Source organism: Tasmannia lanceolata, unplaced genomic scaffold (assembly GCF_043159265.1).
Source record: "Tasmannia lanceolata isolate RefF3 unplaced genomic scaffold, GAP_Taslan_0.1 ptg000015l, whole genome shotgun sequence".
Taxonomy (NCBI): Eukaryota; Viridiplantae; Streptophyta; class Magnoliopsida; order Canellales; family Winteraceae; genus Tasmannia; species Tasmannia lanceolata.
Genome location: NW_027518692.1, coordinates 27,931,894 through 27,938,456, shown reverse-complemented (window position 1 = coordinate 27,938,456; position 6,563 = coordinate 27,931,894). Strand labels below are relative to the sequence as shown.

The following is a 6,563-nucleotide window of genomic DNA, read 5'->3' as shown; positions in this document are numbered from 1 at the left end:
TTAATTTAAGAAACATGCATTATACCAAAAGAAGGGGATTTAAATAGGGTGCAAGTATATGCATTATTATATTTTGATGGTGGCATCATAGTTTCTCTGGAAAAAAGTTTCTTTCCAAAATTTAGATACCCTGTTTTACAGCCAGAAAGTAAAAAAGGAACCTTAAAAAAAAGATAATAGAGAAGAGTTAAGAGTAGATGAGGTCTCTATGGGATTAGAGGTTGAGAGTGTTAAGAGAGAAATTGAGATAGATAGAGATTGAGGGAGAGTGGGAAAGAAAGAGAGATATTCGCATAGGGTGGGAGAAGCAGAGCATACCGTTGGAAGGAAATCCCCAAAAATTTGGACTTGCACAGAGAGAGTTATTAGAGAAATACCTATAAGGGCATTGCCCTCTTCCAAAAAAAATGGAAAAATTAAATGGGGGCAAAATGGCAATTCCGGAAAACTTCAATTATGGGATAAGAATGAATCAATTTTTTTACGATTTTTAAGGGCCATATCACTTTGGAATTTACACTAACAAATTTGGGGGGGCTGTAGCCATATCACTTTGGAATTTACACGAAAAAATTTCTCCACATATCAAGGATTTTGCAAATCATTGGGGGGGGGGGGGGCATGGCCCCCCACGCTATATGTGGTTCCGCCCCTGGATGGAGAGTCTCCACTCAAGAGTCCTCCCATGGAAATAAATTATATATAGACCAAAAGTAGGGAAACCTTGTACAGAGACTACAATACATTCTACACATACATGTAATACCTAAACTACCCTTACGTACTCTTCAACACCCCCCTTCAAGCTGGAGTGCATATAGTATATAACTCCAGCTTTGTAGAAAGATGGTGAAGCCATGGACCAATGAAGAGAAAAAAGATTGAGAACATTAAGGTACGCGAAGAGAGAACGTTCGGGTAACCTCCGATACCACGTAAAACTCTAAGTTTCCAAAGTGGGTTGTACTAAGTTTTCGTCTACACCGTAGGCATGCGAGGACTCTTTCTCATATAAAATATTATAAGATACAAAGAGTACAAGAGAATCTTGGTCCTCCAGATAGGCAACCCAGATAGACAGGAAACTAAAAACAAGCCTGATGAGATGTGGGATTATTTCTTATGACCTCCTAGGCATCATGCAACAATAGCAAAACAGTTCCATTCGAAAAATCTAAAAGTAACTACAATTAAGAGATCCTAGACAGACTATGAGGGATGAGCATCAATTGAGGCACCGGAGCTCGGCTCGCAAGAGAGCTCTGACTGGAAACAGGCAGTACCAAAGTTCAAGGAGGCAAAGGACTGACAGGGGCTAGAACGGGCTCATTGTGGAATGGATCCTAGCACACCTCTCCTATATGTCCGCTAGGAGAACATGAAGGTTCTCTTTTATTGGGATATCTCATCAAACCGGCAAGGAGCTTCCGGCGAGAAAATCGAGTCTCGCATTATTTAACCACTCCCTTGGTTGATTAAGAACGAGGGGAATCAGAAGAAAGTGAAACAGATAACAGGTAGGATCTTGGATCAAAGGAATGGGTCGTAAATCATTTTGTAATAAACGATGGAAATCCATGGTTCTGTGACATCAAGCACTTTCTCAAGAAGGGTAACTTTCCAAGTTTAACCACTGAACGTCTTTCACTCGAGGGACTTGCGCGTGCTATTAAACTGTAGGGACAACCTGTCCCATCCAGATAGCTAAAGCCTAGGGAGGCACATGCAAATGTAGCTGAACCAACCCGAAGATGAATGGAGGTAGCCTCATCAAACAGGGCCTGATATGATATCCATTGGGTGGAAGCGAGGGCAGAACAAGCAGGCAAGCAGCGCGGGTGGGACCTGTTGTCCAGGGGGTTTGGAGAGCTCGTGTGAATCTTAAGAGGCATGAATCTTGGCCAAGAGTTATCTTTAACAGCATCTACAGGAGAAGGAAGAAAAAGCCAAAAGTGTGAATCTTAGGAGGCATGAATCTTGGCCTACTAGCAAGGTGAACCTGGTTTCTCTTGATTTTTTTTCTTGTACAATATTCACATGTTTTCATGTAGAAAGTTGTTCATATATTATCTTTGTTCATGCGAATGCACACCCCATTAATAAACATAATTTTTATGCAAGCCCACCCCTTTTTCTCTCCGTCGCTTCACTCCACTTCATGACACGTTTAAGTTGCATAATCTGTCTTCAATGTTGTAAAGTTCCTCTTATGAAGCCAAAATTAATTAATGTACCTAAACTTGTATCCAAGCGCAATTGTTAGTCCTCCTTCCTCTCCTCTTGATCTTCTTGTTGGCCTCTTATGGCTCTTTCATTCTGGCTCATGTCGCTTAGCCTATTGAAACCACTTTTCTTTGGCCCACTACTGCCCAAGAGCTTCACTTCCCCAACGGGGACTCATTATTTTTCAAGGAGTATTTTCCCATGCCCCCCAGAAGTCTCAGTGGCGTCATCCCCCTCTCTCTCTCTCTCTCTCTCTCTCTCTCATAACCCAACAACGTCTCCCTTCACACAAATTTTTTTTCCCTGAACTAATGTCCTCATACATATTATATGGTGCCCGTCCCATATTTTCATGGAAATACATGTATAGAAAGAAGTGCGTAAGCCCACCTATGTGGACGATGTAAAACATTCATTTATTGCTCACGCCCCTAGATAGGCCCATACCCCCTAAAATATTCTCCACTGTACGATCCTAACTCTCCGATAAATTTTGGTATAAAATCGACGGATCAAAAAATTCAAAAAAAAAAAGACGTAATATACACCCAATAGAACGGTTAGGATCATCCTATGGAGAAGATTTTTGGGGGTTGGGCGTACACAACACGCACTACACGAGCGAACCACATCACCTGCTTCGAACCCGGTTTTCGGGATCTTCCGGGCGAAAGGTGGAAAAACTCGGGTAAAGAAAAGAAAAAAAAAAAAAACGGAAGAAGGGGCGAAATTCTGAAACCCTATCTAATTTCATTCTCTGAAAACCGATCCAGAACGACGTAGTAAGGTCAGTTTATCGGAAACCCTAATCAGCTTCTTAGCAGTCTATGGTTTTATCCCTTTTTTTTGCAATCTAGGGTTTTATCCTTCCCCCCCCCCCCCCCCCCTGCAATCTAGGGTTTAATCCTTTCTTTTTCTGCAATCTAGGGCTTTCAGAAACCTGGGTATTCTTCTAATACGATTTCTGGAAATTACAGATTCGGGTTAGTGGAGAAGGGTGGTTCTTTTGCCCAAACCCTGACATTTTATCATTTGCAAGGTTCAAGCTACGATTTTAAACGTAAGGTTTCATTTCATTTATTCTAAACGGGTTCAATCCACTTGGAAAAAAGGTCAGTTTCTACAAAACCCTAACCCTCCTACAACTAGGGGTTCTGCTAAATGAAGTTTTGTAGCCTCCATTAGCTTGATATCACTTCAAGCGAGGAAAAAATCGGTTTAGAAAAACATATCATCTTCTTCTATCTAGGGTTTCTTCAAAATTAGGGTTTTGTAGTAACCCTTCTATCCTCCTACAACTAGGGTTTCTGTGAAATAAAGTTTTTTAGCCCCCATTTGCTCGATATCACTTCAAACGAGGAAGAAATCGGATTTGAAAAACATATCATCTCCTTCTATCTAGGGTTTCTTCAAAACTAGGGTTTTGTTAATTCCTCATTTACGTCCATGGCGGAACACTTAGCTTCGATCTTCGGTACCGAGAAGGACCGGGTGAATTGCCCATTCTATTTCAAAATCGGTGCTTGCCGCCATGGCGATCGATGCTCCCGCCTTCACAATCGTCCTACAATCTCCCCCACCCTCCTCCTATCAAACATGTACCAGCGTCCCGATATGATCACCCCTGGCCTCGACCCACATGGCCAGGCAATCGATCCTCATAAGATACAAGAAGACTTCGAGGATTTCTACAAAGATATCTTCGAGGAACTCAACAAGTTCGGCAAGATTGAGAGCCTCAACATTTTTGACAATCTCGCCGATCAAATGGTTGGTAATGTCTACGTCCAATTAAAGGAGGAAGATCATGCAGCTGCCGCTTTGCAAGCACTACAAGGGCGGTTCTACTCTGGTCGTCCTATTATTGCTGATTTCTCTCCGGTGACGGATTTTCACGAGGCAACTTGCCGGCAATTGAGGAGAATAGTTGCAATCGAGGTGGGTATTGCAATTTCATGCACGTGAAGCTGATAGGGCGGGAATTGAGGAGAAAGCTATTTGGGCGGTATCGAAGATCGATGGGTAGTTGGAGTCGGAGCCGAAGTTCGAGTCCTCGCTATAAGAGGGAATCAGAGAGGCATGGACAGGACTATCGTGATCACAGGGACTACCATGGCCGAAGGAGTGGGGACCGGCATGGGAGGTATGACAGTGATGGAGGGAGGCGACGGCATGGAAGTCCAAGACGAACTAGAAGCCCAAATAGAGAAGGGAGTGAGGAACGGAGGGCTAGGATTGAACAGTGGAACAGGGAAAGAGAGGAGAGGCATTGATTATTTGTTTTAGCGTTATAAAGTTTACATAGACAGGCCAGTGAGGGATGTGGCTGATTTTTTATTGTTCTGTTCACCACGGTCATGGTTTCTGTTATGCCTCTTGAACCTTGAAACTGGCATTTGCTGCTAGATGAATGAGAAATTAAGGATCTGATATTTTATTTTTTTTACTTTAATTTGGTTAGATTTTGAGTGTTAGAAAATAGAACTTATGGAATGTTTGAGCTCTTAGCAATCTCATTTTCTTCTTTCTGCATTTGTGCCATTTTAAGAGCTTTCCATTAGTTTATTTGCTTGTTGCAGATGGCTCTGTTCCTTCAGAAACCTTTTTCCATGCTGTTTTTGAGTTCCTTAATTGCTATTACTGTTGAATGGCTCCCTTTTTTTTTTGAATGGTGAGGTAATGCACCAATCATTTAAAAAATTAGAGCGCACGGCAAAGCCATTGCCAATGTTGGAACTTCACAGGGATCCGCATGGAACAACTGGAAATATTTTAGTCATACTTTGGGACAACCCTTTAGGTTTGGCTACTTGTCCATAAGAAGGGTTTATACTTTCAGTCATTCTAGAGATAACACCACAAATTTTTCGTTCTGTTTGGAAGAAAGCTATTCATACTTGGGACAAAAGTTACAAAACCCTTTAGGGTTGGCTAATTTTCCATAAGAAAGTGTTTATAGCTTCAGTCATTCTAGTGATAACAGTACAGATTTTTTTTTGCTTTCTGTTTGAAAGAAAACAAACTCGCTCCCCCGTCTGCTTTCACAACGATTTGAAAATATTCATTTATTCCAATATGTAGAGGGCTTATTGGCTTTATTGGAATTGGAACGCACTTCCTAAAAGGTGAATAAGGATGCTTCGAGATCTGTCGTATCTAATCTTTTTTTGAAATCACTGTCCGGGACAATGTCTGTGAAATTTGCCTCATTGGAATCAATCGTTCCTCTCAGTCTTTACATGTTTGGCCTTACATGATTACCCTTTCGAATCTCTGTTATGCAACTTGGTATTGTAGATTGCTGATATGTATGCTTTCTAGAGTTGGAAAATCCATTGCACTCCTCATGCAATTCCTTTATGCATCTGGTGAATAGAGTTTGCTTTGTAGCATTTTAGCTGTGAAATGAAAATCCACTTCGTTATTTTACATATATTACCAGCATGAATGTCCATATTGGTTGTGCCATTACACGGATTCTTCTAAATGGGTGCAGTACACGCGTCGGATTCCAATACATTAGAATTCTCTACGACACTTCTACATCTCTTTTATATGTTTTTACTAAATACTACTACCACAACTTTACAATTACCGCATGTTTGAGTTTTAAATTTAAAAACCACATCCCGACCTGGCCACAAATCCCGGACTTTTTTGGCTGATCATTCAATACAAGGGCTTTTACTAATTTGATTTCAGTTGGCATTGATTTGCAAGAAAGGGTGGACGAAATCTATCGAAAAGTCTCAACGTCCTCATTGAGAGTTGCTCTGCGAGATGTCCAGTAGTCTTACTTGTTCAGATTCTCAATATATGACTTGTTATAACCATATTGTTAACTACTTGGTCCCCTCAGTTTAAATTTTTAATGCTCCCTTCATTGCTCGTCAAGAAAATTAGAATCTGAGGATGCTATTAACAAGTTAATTTGAAAACTTTTGTGTGTGAAGACTTGAGGGATATATGTAACATTATGACCAAACTATTATGCTTCTTCAATGGGTTTGTGAGGGAAATTCCAGATGATGTGGTAGATGCTGATGAGGTTTATTATCTTCTATCAACAAGTCCAACATGCAGTTTATGGTGGTGAAGTTGGGCATGAGGAAGACCTAAATGATCCTTCTTGACGTTCTTGGACTTCATTTAATTTGATGCTAATTTGTAGCTGGGTTGGTGTTGCACCTTGCTGGTGAGGATTTAAATAATGATCAATTGATCGTTGAAACATTTCATAATGGATTTTATAAATTGGGTGAAATTCTCCTCGCTGTTGTCTATATTGAACAGCTGGATGAAATTCTTAATAATCCCATTTGGCATCTAACATCTAAGGT

At 40.8% G+C, this 6,563-nt stretch overlaps 1 pseudogene across 1 annotated transcript; it reads left to right on the top strand.

The window, feature by feature from the left end:
* The first annotated feature begins 2,817 nt into the window (after positions 1-2,817).
* Positions 2,818-4,755, top strand: LOC143845446 (splicing factor U2af small subunit B pseudogene; annotated as a pseudogene). Its single transcript, XR_013234415.1, has 2 exons — positions 2,818-3,010; positions 3,201-4,755. The product of XR_013234415.1 is annotated as a splicing factor U2af small subunit B pseudogene (transcript).
* Positions 4,756-6,563: the final 1,808 nt, after the last annotated feature.